This window comes from Solanum pennellii, chromosome 7, assembly GCF_001406875.1.
Source record: "Solanum pennellii chromosome 7, SPENNV200".
Lineage (NCBI taxonomy): Eukaryota > Viridiplantae > Streptophyta > Magnoliopsida > Solanales > Solanaceae > Solanum > Solanum pennellii.
The window spans coordinates 66,161,385-66,182,594 of record NC_028643.1 but is presented as its reverse complement, the minus strand read 5'-3'; the positions used below and the strand labels follow the sequence as shown (position 1 = coordinate 66,182,594).

Here is a 21,210-nt window from a genome sequence, read left to right as displayed (position 1 = left end):
TTCTCCTCTAAATCAATGTTTACTGCTTTCCTCTATCTTCCTCCTTGTACAATTTTAATGCCTCTAGCTTTGGCATTGTTAAGAACTTCTTGGACTGCCGTAGGGTTATATTTTTTCTTTGATCTCAATTCTTCCATTGTTGGTTCATGTTGAACTTGTTTGGATTTTACCATAGACCCTACATCAACCCCAAAATCTTGAGTTAAACCCATTGAAAACGAGGGTAAATTGTCAACAAAATTAACATGCAATGGAATACCTCTAGTAATCCTCATTGATGAAGATGATTCATTCATTCTGTGAAGAATTTGTGATCTAATAAGAACAAACAATCGATTATTTCACCAAAAAAATATGAAAAAACATAAGAAACACAATACATATACAATTGTTGAATAAGGAAAAAAAGAGAAAGGAAAACGACTAAAATTTAGGAGTACTTGCGAAAATTGAATTCAATTTCGGGAGGGAGGAATTGAAATTTTTGACAATTTGAAATTCAAAATCGAATAGAAGTATTAATTGCAGGAGAAAAAGGTGGAATATGAATAGGAGAGATAATATTATTTTGTGTAAAATTGTATATAAAATTAAAAAAAAAAGAAAGGTTTTTATACTATTGGTTTAGGAATAGGTGGTGGACCCCATTAATTATAGCAAAAAAAAAACTATAATTATAAAAAATAAATAAATTAAATTATATCCTTATTATATAATTACTTAGGAATGTTTGCCATCCCATTAATTTTCCCAAACATATACAGAAAGCTTGGCCCAGTAAAATTCATATGTATAAAAATAAAATACAACATATGCGAGTTGCCCAACAACAAGGGGATGTAGCTCAAATGGTAGAGCGCTCGCTTTGCATGTGAGAGGCACGGGGTTCGATCCCCCGCATCTCCACACGGAATTATTTTTAAATTTGTCTTCTTCTTTTTTTCTCAAATTTTTTTAGGTGAATTCAAATTAAATAAAAGAAATGGATTTTTGAATGATGAACGGGAAAAAAAAATAAAAATTTAAGCATTACTCTTCCCAAAAACCTATATTTTATTTCTAAATTTTTGTTTATGTAGTTCACTTTCCATTGCATGCATGATGCAACAACAAACAACATTTTGGAGTCTTTTTCTTGAATGAAGATAACAAAAGAATAGTACTATAGCCTGTAGGACATGTTTGCTAAAGAAAAGTTGTACTTGTCCTCTAATTATTCTAGTATGTTGAGATGGTGAAACAACAACGTAACTCACTAATCCAGTGAAGTAAAAATTAAGATTTTTAGAGCCACCAAATTCAATAGAGTTATCAACTTAATTTTCAATTGCTTTTATCACAAGAAATTTGAGTACAAAATAATGTCAAAATTTAACCACATTCGAAAGCTCATACTTCACCTTGTGTTAACTTCACCACATATCATCATTGTTAAATTGATTTCACCACATCTGATAAGGATTTTAACAAATTAAACATTCTCTCTCTCACTTTCATGCTTATAAGTATATATATGCTTTACTTATACCATCATCATGCCTTAGCATGTTATTCCTTTTTTATCAAACGAAAATGAATATATATACTTGAGGTGTCATGGATGGCATTTAGATAATTAATTGGGCTCAGTGCTCACTATTACTAGTAGACGGCTATATGATCGTAATCATCTCGTTAAAATCAATACAGAAATTCTAAAGTTATTCTAAATATGAAAATGACATTTTCATTGATAGTTAAAAAATAAAAACTATTACACAAATCACACATTTTAATTTACTTATTACCCTTATCCCCTATAAGTTTTACAAATCTCCAAAATCCCTAATTTTTGAGCATGTGATTAGTGTATCTCGCGCATCAGATTAGTCTATCATGTATAAAATGCACATTAGATTAGTGTATCATATATAAAATTGCATCAAATTAGTGTATTTCACGCATCAAATTAGTGTATCATGTATTAAATATATATCAGATTAGTGTATCATATATAAAATGTACATCAGATTAGTGCATCATGTACAAAATGTATTGTATCTTACTTAACGATTAATGTATCTCGCGCATCAGATTAATGTATCAGTTTGAGGGATTTCTGTTATTATAAACTTTTAAGGAATATATTGTAATTTCTTCTTAGAAATATGTAATTTTTGTACTTTGCCAAAAAAATATATATCATATAAATTGAAATTGAGAAAACACTTAGTAAAAGCATCCAGAAAGTGGAAATAAATTAGTAAAAGCATTTATAACAACTATAAGAACGAAGGAACTAGTACCCTAAAAATTGTCGTCAAATATTTATAAAAATGATTAAGAAGATTAAAAATTAAAAACTTTTTTAATTTAAATCTCAAAATAATAATTAGGTCAAATGAAATAGGACAAAAATTAGAATTATATTAATTTTGAAATATAGTAAATGTAGTAATGATATCATTTGTTACTTACGCTTATGTATGGAAAAAAACTTCGGAGGTCAATTTATGATTTATATATTAGAGTTACTTAAAAAATATTGAGTTCAGATAAATTCAGTCATCCAATGGCCCCACCCCCTCTCTCCATTCATATAAGAATAGTTTTTGATAAACAAGATGATATACTATAATTTAATATGCATCAGTACAAGTAAATAGCGGAGTATGGTTAGTAAAGTTTGGGAAAGGAATTGGGATTACATTACCATATTGCATATTTCATCACAAAAAGTTGCACTATCAAATTTAGGAGCTTGTTCCCTAATATTAGTACGTTTGGTTGGTGAATAAGAAGTTTCTTTTATTTAGAGACTTTGAGGCACCAAATTCTATAACATTACTAAGTTTTCAGTTGCTTTCTTCACCAACAATTTGAGTAACAAGCCTACTAAAAAAATTGAGAAATGTGTCTTGTGATTGCTAATTAATTCAAAGTAATGTAAACTAATCAAATGATAGAACCCCATCTTTAATTAACTAATTAATTCAAAGTAATTAATAATCAAATGATAGAACCCCCATCTTCAATTAACCTCGTGTTCATCTCCCTTATCATTGGCAAACTGGCTCCAACATATTCAATATGTGAGATGGACATTAAAAATACTATACTTTTTTATTGTCAAATTTATAATACGATTGGTTAAATAGTTTAATAACTTATTTTCCTTCCAACCTCATTTGACTATTGTATCAAAATCAAATTTGTATACTCTTTTCATTTCATTTATTTGACTTCTATTCTGTGATGGACCTCTTATTTACCCCCAAATACTTTGTAATAATATAGAGATATGCACCTAATAATATAATATAATAATAATATATAGAAGTGACAATGAGAGTGTGGGAAAAAAAAGTGGATAGAAAATATTTCAAGAACTTTGTACATAATAATTGAGTACCCTACAATTTTTAAAATTTCGGACCTGCTTTCACATGTCATGAATTTTCAAATCTAAATGGGATTAGATTACTTAATTAATTAATTTATTTTAAAAAATATAATTCTTTTTTATATTTGATCTTTTTCTCTTAGAGGAAACGTATGAAACTATATAAATTGAAGACCTCTCTTCTCATACCATGAACACAATAAGAGCATTCACAATATAGTCATGTAGAGAATTTTGTTTAGGGGGAGATTTTCTCTCAATATGTTTATGCTTTTTTTTTTAATATTAGTCTAACTTTGACCGTAAATTTTTCATAAATCTTTTAAATATTTTTAATTATCAATTGTTGTGACATATAGGACTTATTACATAGTTAACATATATATAAATTTCATTTCAAAAAATTGAAGATTTCATGCGCAAATTCCCGGTCAAACTTAAACTGTTTGACTCTTGAAAAACGAAAAAAATGTCACATCAATTGGAACAGAAGAAGTACAATTTATACATGATTAAAATTATTTTTTATGATATAAAGTAGATGGCGAACTCACTTCGTTAGTTCTTCAAATTTTAAAACCCTTTTTAAAAATCTAGCTCCACCAATGAATAAGGTCGCTTGACCAAACTATATTTATAATATATTTTTCTATGTCATCTAATTTTTCATAAATATAATTTGTAAATTATAAAGTTCCGCATAATTATTCAGATTCGTTCAAACCCAACAAAGAATACTATAACATACTTTCTAGAAGTTGTTTCCTTCATCTAAAGACAAATGCTAAGACTAGTTTCGAACTTTCAACCATCACTCATCACTCATCAGATCAATTTAAAGCAAAGACCAAAGATAAAAGGTATTGTTTAAGTTTAAGAATGTCAAAGCTAAGTTAGTTGAGGTTTACCTTTCAAATTCTAACATATAGTATTAGATTCTAGAAACGTCTCATTTTATTTTTTTGTACAAATCAAATTATTAGTGAGATATGGCTTTCAGATACGTTCTATTTAGGCTAAAAGTTTGGTAAGTTCAATAATTAAATCCATATTAAATGAATAAAAACTATGACTTCATAAAGGACGTTATGTATGTTTGGAATATATATATATATATATGAAAAATAATGTAACTAAAATTAGTTCGTAGTTGTTCACCAGATGAAATATTTTTAATATCGCCATCGGGTTTGTTTTTGTTGACAATGCAATTAAAATAAAGTAATAATCACGAGATCAACTAATTAAGAATAGACAGATGTAGTTTAGTACTAGTGCATACATAGGTTTAATTTGGGCATGGAATTAATAAGAACCTTGAAAAAAATATTCCTAGTTTTGGTATAGAATGTTGATTACTTATTTATACATTTTAATATAAGATGTGAGGATTTGAATGTAAATTTGAATAATTAAAATATTATCTTTTATACTGAATATTAAGTGATTTAAACGGTATGTTTTTTTATTATTAGTAAACAAAATATTTTTTTATTTAATTCATAAATCATGTCATATCTCACATGTCATAAATTATTTATAAAATCTATTAAAAGGATTAAAATTAAAAAATGGGTAAAAATTCATAAAATTTACTAAGAGGACCGTTACACAAATATAAAGCTACTATATTTGATTATACGGAAAAGGGTCAAAAATATCCTTAAATTATCTGTAATAGCTTATATATACCCTTAAACTATATTTTGGCTCAGAACTACCCTTCCCGTCAAACTATTGCGTCAAAAGTGCCCTTCCAATTAACGGAAATTGTTAAATGCCATGTGGATGCCACATGAATACCACATGACACCCCAATAGATTTCCACTGACACATAGACTAAAAGGAAAAGGGTCAAAACTATCCTTAAACTATCCAAAATAGCTCATATATACCCTTAAACTATATTTCAGCTCAAAACTACCCTTCCCGTCAAACTATTGGGTCAAAAGTGACCTTCTTATTAGCGGAAGTTGTTAAATTCCACATGTGCCACATTGACTAAATCCCTAAATCTTAGTTACTCATTTTCCCCTCATTTCATTATTTTCCATAAACGATTTCACCCCTTCTCCCTCATTTCGCGGCTAAGGTTTCACAGTTTTCTTCGTCGCTGAGTTTCAAACTGGATATTCGTGGTTATAGGTTAGTAAACTTTTTTCTTATTTTATTGTGTTTACAACTACGAAAATCTACTTTGAAACTCAGCTTCGAAGAAAGTTATGAAACCTTGGCCGCGAAATGACGGAAAATTTGTGAAATTCTAACTTCCATACTTTGAAATCGTAAACGTAATAAAACAAGAAAAGACATTTACTAACCTACAACCATGAATATTCACTTTGAAACTCAGCCCTGAAGAAAGCTACGAAGCCTTAGCTGCGAAATTAGGGGAAAGTTGTGAAATCCTAACTATCATGCTTTGAAATCGTAAACATAATAAAATAAGAAAAAATATTTACTAACCTACAAGCATGAATATCCACTTTGAAACCCAGCCACAAAGAAAAGTATGAAACCCTAGCCGCGAAATGAGGGAGAACAGGTGAATATATCATTTCTGAAATAATGAAATGAGATGGGAAGTAATTAGGATTTAGGGATTTAGTCTATGTGGCAGTGGAACCTTATTGACATGCAATGTGGCATCCACATGACATTTAACAACTTCTGTTGATAAGAAGGGTACTTTTGATCCAATAGTTTGACGGAAAGGGTAGCTTTGAGCCGAAATATAGTTTAAGGGTAAATATGAGCTATTTCAGATAGTTTAACGGTATTTTTGACCCTTTCTATTTAGTCTACGTGGCAGTGGAATCCTATTGGCATGCAATGTGGCATCCACATGGCATCCACGTGGCATTTAACAACTTTCGTTAATAAGAAGGGTACTTTTGACCCAATAGTATGACGAGAAGGGTAGTTTTGAGCTGAAATAAAGTGTAAGGATATATATGAGCTATTTCAAATAGTTTAAGGGTATTTTTGAGCCTTTTCCGTTGATTATATAATACTACTCTAGATGAAACCCATGCTAATATTTTCAATATTTATGTTTCCCTGTAATGTAAAACGGTTATGACTGATCACTCAAGATGATAGCACAGGCACATTCTGGAGTGATGCACACTATAAAAGGAATCTCAATTATGAATTAAAAAATTCATTAGTAAATTAATCAAATTGATTTACAATTAAGTTATCATTCAAATGCCAACTTATATTAATTCGTTTTTTAAAGGCTCGTCGGTAAATATTATCAACGAATTTTAATTTATTGGTAAACTTACAAATCGAAAATCAGTTGGTAAACACCCAAAGATATTGCTACAAAATTTTGAAATATGACCCTAAAATTTCCATTGAGAAATTTACCAACTATTTTTGGTTAGTATATTGTTAGTACCTTTATTAACGAATTGAAAAAGAGTTAGCATATTTTTTTCTTCATTATTGAATTCTGTTGGTAATACATACATTGACAATTTTAGTAATAGAAATTTATGTTGGTAATTTATCAATAAATTTTTTATATACTTTTTTTTGGGGGTTTCCATCGGGTGTCCGGTACACCATATTGGAGTCCGACTAAATTCAGATTCATGCCGGAAAGTCCCACATTTGAGGGTAAAGTGCTCCTTAACAAAGGAGACTCCATACCCAAGGAGAATCAATCCTGTGACCTCTTTGTTAAGGATGAAGGAGTACTTACCACTCCACCACAACCCTTGTTGGTAATAAGTTTTAAATACTTTAGTATGATTATTTATTTTTTCTAATAAACTTACTAATTGATTGTTAGTTTGTTGGTAATATATCGTTCAAGTTCACTGTGAGGTTAGTAATTGATTGAAAATATGCTCAAAATATTATTAACTAAATGATTATTCAATAAAATATTTAAATTACAAAAGAATAGAACGAATGAATACTTACATAATCAGTTTCAACTTTCTCAATTATCCAAATTTTATCAATTTTCCTGTTATGAGTTCGAAATAAAATTCTGAAATTGATGAATCTTTTCCAGTAGATTCTTTCTATTATGAAAGAAGATATTTGTGTTATCAATATTGAATATGATGTTATTTTCTAACAATAAATATATCTGTAAAGATTTATGATTACTATTCTCGTATAGATCACTCGATGAGGTATACAACCACATGTATGAAGTGATGCACCAGCATTTGAATCACGATTTTTTTTGTTTTGTTCTGACTTTATCTTGAATACTGGAGACTCCCAGTGCCTCTTCATCTCCTTGATTACCACATCCACCATCCAATGTAGCTTCAAAAGCAAGTTTTTCCTAACATCTTGAAAAAGTTATGTCATTCTTTTAAATGCCTTTTTCTCAAAATTACACCGTATAACATCAATATAGTGAGGGAGCCATTTGAATTTCTTCTGCATATAGCAAATAAAAACTGCATTAGTTATACAATCTTACACCACCTTTATAAAGAAATGATACCCCTTTCCCAACAAGCACATTTATCGGATGCATTACAAGATCCTTTTAGTAGCCCCTCTGGCGTACAACACATTAACTTTGAGTACAAGTTATTTTGCATAATGTGAAGCTAGTTCCCTTTTATTTGTATGCTTACAGATCACAACTTTCTCGTCAAGCTTTCTTATTTTTCACGCCCCGAGCCTAAACCCTGGACGTGACCGGCACCCAATGACCATTGCTGGTCTTGAGAGGACCCTTGGCCTGACTTATTTAACTCAGCAGAAGACTTAACTCGATATGAAGCGAAAAACATTCTCATAAACATACTTAAAAGAAATGTCTTGGCCAAAATGACACTTAAGTCTCACAATATAATATCTGAAATGCAAATAAATAGAGACTCAAAACCGCCTATCTGACTGACTATCTGTCTATGGAGCCTCTATAATACTAAGATGAATGTTGGGACAAACCCCAGAACATTCTATAAAAGAAAAGACTGAAAAAACAGTAAATTTGTGTCCTCCAGAATGCAAGGAAGCTCACAACTGACTCCGAGTGCTTGGTTGGATCAACAAGATGCTGGGTGATGCTGATCCTGGTTACCTGCGTCTACATCATAATACGATGCAGGCCAACTAGAATTAGTACATTGCATGTACGAGTCCGCGAGTTGGAAACTAAGAACAACTTAAGCTTGAAAAAGAGTAAGAAGGAACACTTAACTTGGCTCTGTTCAACTCATGAATAACTTGACTTGATATAAAGCAACAAGACATATGCAATATATAAAAGCTGGTAAGACAATGTAAATACTTAGTTCGTTAAAGAAAATGCAATAACAAACTCAACTTTACTTATATATAAAAGTAATATAGTTTCTGTGGGAGATTCTCTAACCGATAACTATCACTATGAGCCTAAGTGGTGATATAATGTCTTGCCCACACTGCTAGAACTGTCCTGTACTTTGTCGTCACATAGAACTCCTTAACTTAGTGGATCCACTAGCTTAACTTGCGTGATCATCTAAAAAGTATGACCCATTAATACCCATGACGGCTATATGATTTTCATGGAGACTTGAGTTAATATGAACTGTAATCCCCACATCGGTGCTCAATACTACTCCCAAAATATACTTTAGCTCATGCTATTAAAAACAACTTCCTTTTTTTTGGGCTGAGATATTTGCTCAACATTTAGTTTTAAAAAGCTATCCTAGAATCAATGTTCCCTTTTCATGTTCAAAACTCTTTTGGGAAATCTTAGTTTCCTCTTAATTTGAATGTGGAAACATTTATAAACTTTTAGGTAATACTTAGTTCCCTATTAAATTTTGAGAAATGAACTCAACTCTTTACTCTTTGCTTAACTTGAAACTTGAGTCTTAAATCAACACTTAGGGAATACTTAGTTCCCTTATACGTCTTTGAAGAAAAATACTTCAACTCTTTACTCTTTACTTAACTTGAAACTTGAGCCTTAAAACAAAGTTAAAACGTTTAAGAACTCTTGAAACTTTAAGAAACTTCGCTTTGACTTACTTCTTAACTTTTAGACTTAACTCTTAACTTCTTAAACTTTGATCTTAACTTTTCTTGAATTGGATTATGAATTCAATGTTCATGATAAAATGTTTATGGATGATTTCATGATGTTTAGATGTACCTTAGAGTGTTGGAATCAACTAAGATAACGTGGGTACATCACTTAGGAACTAGTATGAAAAGATGAGAAATGAATGGGAAGAACTGGCGTTTCTGGTGCGGGGTGCCAGCCCCCAAACTCTAGAGAAGTTCATGTGGCGTATTGGCTGGCGCGACGCGCCAGAGGCCAAAGTCCAGAGGAATTTTTCTGGCGCCCTGGCAGGCGCGACGCGCCAAGCTTCGCCCAGGAACTTTCGACTTTTTTTCTTCGTTTTTCATCTCTAAGTCCATTAAACTTCCATGATTCTTTCTCCAAACATTTATGATCATTATACCCTCAATACCCAATAGATTTGACTCGAAAAAACAATCCGGAAACATGAATCAAATCAACACAAGGCATACAACAACTCAACCAATTGCAACAAGAATTCAACAATGTTCTTTCAGAACTTCACTTTTTATCATTCAACCAACCCCAAATTGCTGAATTAAAACAAGTTGGTGTGTGGGTGAACTAACCCAACACGAAAAAATCTCACATACCTTGATAGGGAACCCCGACGAATTCCACTCGCAAACCTTGGCGTTCTTGGCAAATTCCTGACTTTTCTCCCTTTCCTTCTTATTTTCTCTCTTCTCCAAGCCCTAAGCGTGATATTTGATTTTCCAAAACTGAACTAAACTTGTTTCTACCCTGAATAAATCCCTAAAATTAAATAGGAAATTAATTGGTTAAATGATTAGTTTGCCCTTCCTTAAATCCGGTTGGGACCTTTCTCAATCCAACAACCCAACTTTTGATAGGAATATCACCCTCAAATGATATTGGAAATGCGCAAACTCAGCGGCGTTGGAAAGATCTCTCCAAGGGATTTCCAACCGTATCAAGAACTACCCCTAAATTATCCTGAGCTAGAAGTTGTGACCATTTGAAAATGACCAAAACTCACTTTCTTAACTTAGAAATTTTTTCCAAATTTTCCCCTTTCTTTCCAAAAGTGATTATTTTTAATTTTTTAGCTTATATTTAGCTATTTCGAGTTATGAGCTGTTACATTATCAGCACCTTTTCACATACATGCACAAGTGCACTTATACTCATTTTATGCAATTTCTTTACATGTTAAATTGAATTTGAACTAGGACGAATTTGTTTGCTTTCGACTTGATCTCAATTTCACAAGAAGAAATTTCTCCAAATTAAAGTAATTCTAAATTCTCAAAGAAGCTACTTATCAGATACTGTCAAAACAAATCTACAAAATGACCAATGAACAATAGAATATATGTTTTCTTCAATCTTCATTCAGATAACTAATTTGTTGTAATGACGCTAAACCAATTAATTCATCAAACACAGGTTAGTTTGAATCAGGTTTATGAATACTTTATATTTGTTCCATTCTATTCATGACTATTTTATTTCAATAGTACTAAATCATTTACATTTCAAAGCAAATTAGAGGATTTCTAATAATCATTGACCAAGTTATCTAAACAGAGCTTTGATTTGCAAAAATATTTTACTCGATTAACCTCACAGAGCTTAAAATTTACAGATCAAACTCCTAGAGCTTGACATTTGAATATTAACATCGATTTTTAAACAAATATCACTTGCAGAAAATTTAACTTCAACAAGCTATAAAGAAAAAACGTAATACAGACATACAATCATCTTATCCAAAAAATAAAAAATGAGCTAAACTTAAAATCACAATAATCATTCATCAAGTTATCTAAACAGAGATTTGATATATTAACCTAGTTTTTTGGTAGATTGACAAGCAAATCTTCTGGAACTGTAGTACTCCACTTTCAAAAAAATCGCTCGAAGAGAAGCATGAGTTTTGCTTGGGAGCTCTGAGATGAGCTTGGAGTCAGCAACTGATTGGAGTTTTTAAAATGAAAAATTTGATTAATTTGGCCTTAGCTATCGAGATGAAAATAACAGTGAAACTTCTTCACTGCATGTGAGTTTTGGAGAAAAACTTCTAAATTTAGTGGGTTAGGGTGAAGCAAAATGGATTTTTAATTGGTCTTACGATTACATTTCAATTTCTAAAACTTTAAATGAATTTTTCATTGATTTTATAATCCAAATAATTATAAGTAAGTGTAAAAGAATCCAACCATCTAAAGATAATTGGTCTAATCATTTTTAGATCTCCAATTATTTCCCAACGTAATAAAATCTCCAAAAAAAGCAATATTTTAGACAATCTAAAATTTTTCTACAGATTAAAAAAGAAATTTTAAAGAAGGGCTCTTTGAACGACTTCGGTACTATTTCATAAATTTTCTTTTTGATCCACATACCTAGGGATTTATCTAGAGATATTGTTCATGCGGATACGTTCTCCTAGGTAAAAAATTTTCGCACCAATAGACGTTTCGCAGATAATATATTTTAATATTGAGGAATTTCAGATTTTTACGAGAAAATCCGCAAGTATTACTTGGACAATTTTTCCAAGGTAATATACCATGGCTTTTGCATTTTTTAGTAGTGTTAGTAAAAAAATTATAAAATTTAATATACATGAGACTACACCCCTTAAATTAATGGAACTTATGCTTTGTGTCTCGGGGCTTACGCTTCGCCCCGTGCTGTGTAAAACACCTCATCCTACGCCCCCGTCTTTTAAGACACTACCAACATATTTGTAACTTTAGACCACTGTTATAATGAAAATGTCAACTAATTACACTACTACTACACCAATTTTGTACGTGCTTATTACATCAATGTTAGTAATTACGATTTTTTGTATTCAAATAATGAAGGACACATCTCAATGTTGTGTTTAACCGTGGTCTCAAACTACTATTTTTAAGTATATTATGTCGTGATTTGAATTCATTGTAGTAGGTTTGTATATAACACCAACATTCAGTCATAATATATAACACCAATTATTTTGAACATGTTGTATTGCATTTTTCATCAAAAATACAACACTGTATTGAACTAACATTAATTATCCAATATTTTGACAGTAATTACACCAATATCTTGAACTACCCAATCAATTTTCATTATAGATCCAAAAGGTTGAAAATTTCACATTTTATTTCTTAAAATTTAAAGTTTTTTGCATAACTATATATATATATATTAGTATTTGTAATTCCATTTTTCCTATATATATATGTGGAGTTCGTATCAAAAGGGCAAGAAAATTGATCAAAAATTTCGAAAGAATAATAAAATTGAATTGAGAATAAAAAAAGACAACATTAATTAAACGTCTAAAAACACATTCTAAATTAGAAAAAAAAAAGAAGCAAAGGCATGAAGTACGATGTTTCTTATAAGACGCATGACTATGCAACCTTACTAGGCGCAAGGCTTGTGCGCCTCTTTCTTTTTCTTTTTCATTCATGTTTTTATGTTTTATTTATAGTTAGTTATTCTTTTTCTCTTTTTTGGTTGTTTTTCCTTTTGATTTTTAATTTTAATTTGCTCCTATTTATTTTGCATATGATTTTTTTTAGCTCAAAATAAAAAACAAAAATAAAAGGGAAAACAACACAATTATAGTAAGATTTTAAAGTAAGTAGCAAGATTTTGATATTTCATCGTTCTTCGCACCTTATTTATTTTTTTAAAATTTAGATAGTTTTTGTTAGATCATCTAAGTGTGTTGCCTTTTGGTTCACAACTCAATTTTGTTATCCTTTTAAAAATTATTGGCTAATTTTTTTTAATCCTTTTGACTTCGGACTCTATATTTATGTATATAAATATTAGCATGTACAACAAACATAATACCAATGATATGATACCAATAATACCAATAAACCAATTTAACATAAATTTAAAAAATTCAGAATTTTTGCAAGGAATAAAAAAAATAATTGAAAATAATACATCAATGTTAACTCTGATAAGCAACATTAGGATAAGTCTTTTGTTATGTCCTGATGTACTACAGTTACTACAAGTAACTTTTATCCTCTTAAATTCATTGAATTCCTTCTTATAATCGTTACTTGATAGTCTGTCTAGTCTTTTTCTTGCATTTTGTGGTACCGTTCATTTTTTTCATGGGGTATGTGGCTGATGAATGCATTTTTCTCTTTTCAATTTATAGATTATTGTATGCTTTCCCTATTTAGGAGGGGTAATTGAGCAGTTACAATTTATCTTTTTAGTCGTCTTGATATTTTGCAATATCATTTCTTACTTGTGATGATATTTTGACTTATTGTAAACACCATAACTACATGATAATAGTCTTAATAACACCAAACTCCCATATAACTAACAAGTTGGTATCAATGATTGAACAGTCAACCTGAATGAGTAGAAAAAATGTTTAATTTTTGTTTAAACCTTTTTTATGGGAGAGAATATATAACCAATTCAAGTAAATCGTGAAAGGTAAAAGAAATGGAGGAAACCAGGAAATCCGAGTAAATCGTGGTTGGTTGTCTCCACGATATTTTTTTAATATTAAATCCTATTTTTGAAAAGTAAAAACTAATGCTATATAGACGGAAAGTAAATTAATTATTGCTATATAGTAGTAAATAATTAAGGTACTTACCAACATGGGTTGTGGTCATCGGTGAGAGTGTTTCACCCTTAAACAGAGGTCTCAGGTTCGAGTCTCGGGTATGGAGAAAATTGTTGTGTTATGAAAGGTGATTAGGGCGTCATGCGAAATCTTATAATTTGCAAATCATATGGTTGGTAATTCAGATAACAAAAACTTATACTAAAAATTAAAATATTATTATATCAAAACTTATATAAAGAAAAATATTGAAAATGTAGCGAGAATAAATCACCCCATAAATAAAAGTCTCTAATCGACTACATTGTGAATGTTATTCTTATTGATATGAGAAGATGTCTTCAATATATAGAGTTCCAAGTTTCTCATCTAAGGAAGGAATAAACCAAATATGAAAGAAAGATATATTTTCCTTCACTAAAGTAAAAATATTTATGGTGATGTTTTGTCTTTTCCTTTTAAGTTTCCAAATTCTATTAGGCAAGCCACTAAATGCTATAGGGAGTAATGTTTCCATGAAGACATGACAATCATGACTTTTCATACCCTGTAATTTTTCGTGCTCCATATCGACACGTTTTTTCCAAATTTGAAGCATGTCTATCAGGCATCTTAAGTTGCTCAATTCATTCACATATTTTATGCTTTTGATCTAATGTAAAAGAATAACTGATCTTAGACTTGAAGAACTTGTTCTGTTTCTCTTGAAACCATAACTTTTTTCGTCTACGGTATTTTGGTAAGTCCATTTAGTTTTACCATTATCTTTGTCTTGCCATTGACATTCATTATTGTGTTGAACAAAATTATCAAAGTAATTTTTTTCATATGCATGACATCAAGAGTATGTCGAAGAAGATTATTCTTCCAATATGGTAACTCCCAGAATCTATAAAGTTCCAATATAACGACTTTCTCTATAACAATATTTCACTATAATGACCAAGTTTCTTTGAAATTCAATTCTGTTTTATGTTTTATTATATATATGTTCTTCATTCTTGTATTCTCTATAGCAACGAAAAGATATGCAGACAAACATCTTATACAATTTATGGTGTTCTCGTCATTTTAGATTTTGCTTATGCTATTACAGGTTATTTGGTACGCGGGTTGGGAAAACTTGGGATGGAAAATAATGTCACGCAACCACACAGACAATCTAATGATAGTCCCTCTCTCTAGATTTTTTCTTTTCTTATACCACGCCTTGATGAATATGCCATACGTAGCATTCTTGTCTGGTACTTGAAGTTGCCTCCCCTCTTCAAGTCAAGGTTAATTGACATAATTCCGGGCTTGAAGTCAAAGTTCTCCTTGATCAGAACTAAAATATCCTTGTTGGAATGGTTCGAGTTTTGTAAGTGTCAACAAACGGTTCTCTAACATCTATCGAACTGTCCATCCATGCTCTTCCCCTGGAAATATCTTCACAAAGCTTTCAATATGCACAATTAAGTATCAATTGTACACATGAATCTAATAGTAGACTTGCATATAGTGATCTTATTCTACATGTCTAAATGCTTAAAACATACCACTTATCTCAAGTTTAGCGAATAAAGCATTGCCTAGTAGCTTTGCTTGGTCAGAAGGGAAACAATGGTCATGTTCAGCTGGTAATATTGCAGTTAGATCTTTTACCTCTAAAAATTACAAGATTATCAGCGGGTAGTCATACAAGTACTATGCAGGAGGAGATGAGAAATTAATCAAAGAATATACTATTTATGTCATCAATTGGAATAGGACCAGGATGCAAGATAACTGCAGCATCAATAGTACTCTCGTATTTCTTCAATTTAGGAACTACTATTCCTGATGTACCAAAATAGCCAAAAGAATTTTTAAAAAAACAAGAGAATGTATTATAGTTCAGAAGTGAAATACAAAATTCATTCACCTCCTTAGCAAAAGCATGTTGCCCTTATCGTGGAAACACATTTGCTCTTCAAAGATTCAACCACTGCTTTAGCATCTTCAAATCCTTTGTGATAAAAGAGAAACTTAATTTACACAAGAAGTCGCATTTCTATTACTCATTTCATAAATATTTCCATTTCGGCGAAGTTAATAGTTTCAAGTGTTGTAGTCCTTTATATTGTTTGAAATTAAGAAGTTTAGGCAGGGTACTAACAATGTAATGATCTTTGAACCATGTCTGTAAGTCATATTTCTCATAATCGAAAGGTTCATCACTGTGAAGAAATCAGGAACAACCACCAAGTACCCTAAAGCTGCAATTTATCTGCTAGCTTCCTGAATTATATTTTAACAAGTTTAAGGGACTGATTATGTATTAAGCTAAAAAGAAATAGTAGTAGACATAATAGAAATCATACAACAAAAATCTTTGGCGAAGCAGAAGCTCCAAATTGCAGACGTTGCTGGGCAAGAACTCAAATGCACATTAAGTTTTCTGGTTTGGAAGACAAATTGGGTAGGATAATGCATATGAGGTCGGGTTAAGTTAGCGGGGAGGCGGGTTATAGAATTTGATTTATTTTTAATTGTATAGTTTATTTAGTTTCAGTCGTCCACGTGTCCTCTGTTAGTCATAAGGGTATATTTAGCCCGAAAGTATAAATAGGGGTATATTTAAACTATTTCATATAGTATAAGGGTATATTTGACCCTTGCCCTTTAAAAATTGCAGCAGCAGGAATGTTGAAAACATGGTTGAAACTTCTTCTCCGCATGTAGCTTGACAAAAATCTTCATTATCATCAAATTGATTACAAATTGATTTGACACCATCTTGAGTCTGTCTTTAAACTCTTTTCCATTTGATCATTGAACCATGTGCTCTGATACCACTTGTTAGGGTTATATGGTCGTTCAATTATGTGATCTGATACCACTTGTTGCATTATGAAAGGTGATTAGGACATCATGCGGAATGTTATAATTTGCAAATCATATGGTTGATAAATCAGATAACAAAAATTTAGTATAAAAATTAAAATATTATTATATCAAAACTAATATAATATTAAAAACGTTGAAAATGTAGAGAGAAAAAATTTACCCATGAACAAAAGTCTCTAAACGACTACATTGTACATGTCATTGTTATTGATATGAGAGTACGCCTTCAATATATAGAGTTCCAAGTTTCTCATCTAAGGATGAAATAAACCAAATAGGAAGAAAAATATATTTCCTTCATGAAAGTAACAATATTTATGGTGATGTTTTGTCTTTTCCTTTAGGAAAAATAAAACTTCAAATAAGGTAAGAAAATCAAGGCAAATCCCTAACAAAAATCTTGTTCAGAGCGTCACCCCCAAATTGACCCTACAGAGCATGACCCAAATTTAGTCGAAACTCCAATGTAAACTTCGAATAGCGAGTAAGAATTATTATTTATCTTCGGATGATAATTAATCACCAAATGATTGAGACATGTTACTTTGTTAAGACTTTCAGTACCAAAGTTAAAAACCTTGGTTACATTCTAAAGAGCTAAGCTAAATGCTGTAGATATATATAATGCTGAAACAACTCTGAATCCAATAAACACTCACTCAAACGCTTCATACGGCTTCCTGTACTCATATCATTATCATTACCTCATTTTTACTTGTGTTCTTAATTATATACATCTAACTACTAATAACGAGTTCAATTAAGATGCGTGTTTTTAATCTCAAATAAATTTAATTGTATATTTTGTTTTGATAAACCGGAAATATTTTTCATATTTTCCTTCTTAATGAACATAACCTAAAGCAAAAAATAAAAATGCTCAAATATGCCATCGAACTTTTAGAAAAGGTACATTTATATCATTCGTTAAAACTTTGGTTCATTTATGTCATTACCGTTTAAAAAAAGTTAATTCATAACATTATTTGTTAACAGTGGTATTGCAAAACCATTTTTTACAGGTGACCAATTATAGTTCGGCCACATCATTAGTTTTTGTAATGAAAAAAAGATTAAAATTATGAACAAAAATTGAATTAAAATAATCCACCCAAATAAAGACCCACACAAATAAAATTAGGGATATTTTAAATTTTGGGTGAGTCTTTACTTGGTGGGTTATTTTAATTCAATTTTTTGTTCAGAATTTTGATTTTTTTAATAAAAAAAGTTAATGGCATGGTCGAATTATAATTGGTCACGTGTCAAAAATGGTTTTACAAAACCACTTTTAAAAAATAATTGCATAAATGAGCATTTTCTTAATCGATAATGATATAGATGGATCAAACTTTTAACGAATGATATAAATAAAGTTTTTCTGAAAATTCGATGGCATATTTGAATTTTTTCCCAAAAAAAAAAGAAGATGTAGAGATATCTTGGTCTCTAATTGATGTGGTGTACCAACAGTAGAATTGTAGTACGTTTTGGTAAAGTTTCTAGAAGGAAAGTACACAGCACGACCTTTAGCCGTAACTTTGCTACACATTTTATTCACAACTATTTAGACCATCATTCTTACCCTTCAAGTCCAAGTCCATATTATCGTTCAACCATTAAGCCTGCGTGACCAAGTACAATCAGGTAATAAGCTAGCTAATTAATTACTATGCATGTATTGATGTGGAATTTACTTTTTGTAACCGGTTCTGATTTTGAATTCTGACTAATCTGAATTAACGTCATTTTTAAAGACTTGAATATAAGATCTAAGACTAAAGGGATTCTATCCATTATCTAAATAGTAATTCTTCATGGTGTATATGAATGTTGTTGCTTTTCTCGTATATATTTTAAGGATATGATATGATATTAAAACATAGACGTATAGATTCTAAATTAGAAAATATAATAAATTATATTACTAGTTAAGGATTGTTGAATAATTCATGATCCTTCACGAGAAATGGTATTCAAAGATCTTAATTCGTATCTCTTAAAAACACATTTTGGATCAGGGAAAGAAGAGGTATTAAATCAAAAAGCTGTCATAATAAGGTCAGACAAATCCATATATATATTTATAAATAAATTGTTATATTGAATCATAATAATTAGTTGTAGTACAAAATGATTTTAATTATAAGAAGGATTGGGTAGCATTAACACAGAGTGGGAGACACGGATATTATGCCAAAGCTGGATAATATTTTATTGTTAGTCTTTAGTCTAAATATATGATTGGCTATGGCTAGCTATGATATTAGTATTAGTATTAGCATTAGCATAAATAATTGCTTAAAAGTTAGCATAGTCGTCGGATCATACTTTAAAAAATATTATATAGGTTGGTAGACATAGTTTTCCAAAAAAGGAGTTTCCTAGTAATTGATTGTTTGATTTAACTAATAATTAATGGTGCCAACGATTTAAATTTGGTGTATCAAACTAAGGTTTTGATAATTTCAACAGGACACGCAGTTATTAGAAGAAGAAAATATGTTATTAGTGCACATAAGGAATTTGTTACATCAAAGAAATTTTTGAGAAAAACATAAAAAGTGCACATGTATAGAGTAATGTTACTCTTACAACATCCCAATTTACTTTATCTATCGTTTTGGCTCAAAAAAATTATTTCAGCATAATTGTTATTTTGATAATTTAAAATTTAATTTACGACTGTTTTCAATTACATAAGAAAAAAACTATATAAATCTTGTGTTATATTTTTTGTAGGCATGAAAAGAATTATAAGTTAAAAATTGGATGGAAGGATTATATAGCTAGTTGTGAGATGTGAAAAAATTAACTAGCAGAAGAAATGATATATATAAACGATTTTGCTAGTCTGACTAAATTCCTTAACTTTAAGTAATAACAAAAATCTAACTACATTCCTTGATTTGATTAACAGATTAAAATATATACGTGTTTTTTTTGATAAGTGTAACAATTACTATTATTTGGTTAACTTACGTAGTTGGCCACTTAGGGTACGTAGAAGTTACTTTTTTTACTTTATTAGGAAAACGTGGTTAGGAGATTTTATTTATTTTTTTCCACTCTGGTTAGGAGATTGTAGAATTATAAAATAATGTTGGAGACGATCTTCGTAATTAGTCAAACTTGTGGTTGTTAATTCAATGAACGATTAGGGCGTGTTGGGTAGGGTGGAAAAATTGTTTTCGAAAAAATAAGTTGTTTAAAAAAGGAAAAATAATCTTTGTAAGTAAGAAAAATAGAGTCCGAAACTCAAAGGGTACAAATTTTTTACAAAAATTCCAAAACGGTATATAAAATTTTATATTAACCAAAACGGTGAAATCGCTGCAGGAGCAGCGATTTACAAAGTGAAATCGCTGCTGAGGCAGCGATTTAGCAAAATTTTTTTTTTTTAATAAAAAAATGAAATCGCTGCTTGGGCAGCGATTTCAAAAATTTTCTTCTTACAAATCGCTGCCCTGGCAGCGATTTCATATTATTTTTAATTTTTTTTAAAAAATTAAGGTATATCGCTGCCAGTGCAGCGATTTAATAAAAAAAAATTTTTTTTTTAAATAAATCGCTGCCAGGGCAGCGATTTATAAAAAAAAAAAAAAATTGATAAAAATTTTTTTGACATAAATCGCTGCTAGGGGCAGCGATTTGTTTAAAAAAAAAAGTTTTTTTTATTAAATCGCTGCACGAAGCTTTTTAAAAAAAAAATTAAAAAATTTTAATACAGCGATTTTATATATATAAAAAATTTATAATATTTTTTGAAATTTAAATATATAAATTCAATAATTTTTTCTTATAAGTTATATATTAAAAAAAAATTCAATAATTTTTCTTATAAGTTATATATTTAAATTTCAAAAAATATTATAAATTTTTTTTATATATAAAATCGCTGTATTAAAATTTTTTAATTTTTTTTTTAAAAAAGCTTCGTGCAGCGATTTAATAAAAAATTTTTTTTTTTAAACAAATCGCTGCCCCTAGCAGCGATTTATGTCAAAAAAAATTTATCAATTTTTTTTTATTAAATCGCTGCACTGGCAGCGATATACCTTAATTTAAAAAAAAAAAATTAAAAATAATATGAAATCGCTGCCAGGGCAGCGATTTCTAAGAAGAAAATTTTTGAAATCGCTCCTTGGGCAGCGATTTCATTTTTTTATTAAAAAAATTAAATTTTGCTAAATCGCTGCCTCAGCAGCGATTTTACTTTGTAAATCGCTGTTCCGGCAGCGATTTTACCGTTTTGGTTAATATAAAATTTTATATACCGTTTTGGAATTTTTGTAAAAAATTTGTACCCTTTGAGTTTCGGACTC

The 21,210-nt window shown here is 30.0% G+C and overlaps 1 protein-coding gene, 1 non-coding gene and 1 pseudogene across 2 annotated transcripts in view; 2 read left to right on the top strand and 1 right to left on the bottom strand.

Moving 5' to 3' along the window:
• The first annotated feature begins 833 nt into the window (after positions 1–833).
• On the top strand, positions 834–906 carry TRNAA-UGC. The gene has a single exon. It is a non-coding gene; the product is annotated as a tRNA-Ala (tRNA).
• Positions 907–15,322: 14,416 nt separating this feature from the next.
• On the bottom strand, positions 15,323–16,261 carry LOC107025177 (annotated as a pseudogene).
• Positions 16,262–18,485: 2,224 nt separating this feature from the next.
• The window catches only part of LOC107026396 (respiratory burst oxidase homolog protein E), a 14,896-nt gene continuing 12,171 nt past the window's right edge, over positions 18,486–21,210 (top strand). Inside the window, exon 1 of the mRNA XM_015227352.2 lies at positions 18,486–18,532. The gene's annotated coding sequence lies outside the window, so the exon portion shown is untranslated. The remainder of the gene's footprint in view (positions 18,533–21,210) is intronic.